This window comes from Magnolia sinica, chromosome 12, assembly GCF_029962835.1.
Source record: "Magnolia sinica isolate HGM2019 chromosome 12, MsV1, whole genome shotgun sequence".
Lineage (NCBI taxonomy): Eukaryota > Viridiplantae > Streptophyta > Magnoliopsida > Magnoliales > Magnoliaceae > Magnolia > Magnolia sinica.
Window position 1 is genome coordinate 71407808 of NC_080584.1, and position 748 is coordinate 71408555.

A 748-nucleotide genomic window follows, 5' to 3' on the forward strand; every position below is an offset into this window, starting at 1 on the left:
TGTATAATAATCTGCCGTAATCACTTGTATTAGTAAGATGAATGTGCACCCCCGTAAGGCCCTGAAATTCTCACAACACACTTGCCGTTTGATGTAGAGCGGGTCGCGGAAAATTACATGGCCAAGATGGATCAGAAAAGGCCCGGTCGACGACAGAAGTGATCCAGACCATCGAACCTTAAATCGGGCGTATCTTGCAATCCGGAATGAGTTATCTGACGTAAAATATATGATTTTGGGGTAGAACGAGCTACTGAAGCCAACCAACCCTGCTATGCCGGGTTGCGCAGCCCGGAATTGCGAAAAACCCCTGGATTGACGGTCGTTTCCCTGTTTTAATTTCGTTTTTACTATAAATAGTAAGTTTTAGCTTGATTATAACTCTTCATCCGTCGGGCTTTAGGAGTTGCGCCCAACGTGAAAAGAGCTTAGAATAATTAGGAGAACGGTTTGGTGAAGCCAAATAGGACACTTACTATTTTTGGCCGAAAACCTTGCGCACTAGTAGACATCACGACCGTCTATAAATAGTAAGTTTACTATTTATAGTAAGTCGCGGATTCTAAGAGTTTGAGTTGTAGTTTGATTCTAATTTCTTTCCCATTACTTGGTAGCCCTATTTAAAGGGTTGTAAGCTCGTTTTTATTCATCAATTAATCAATTTCGAATTTATTAGAATTTATTTCTATTTTCTGCTTTCTTTTCCTCGTGGATTCGAGAAGTCTCTGTGAGGAGTCCAGAGAAGCTC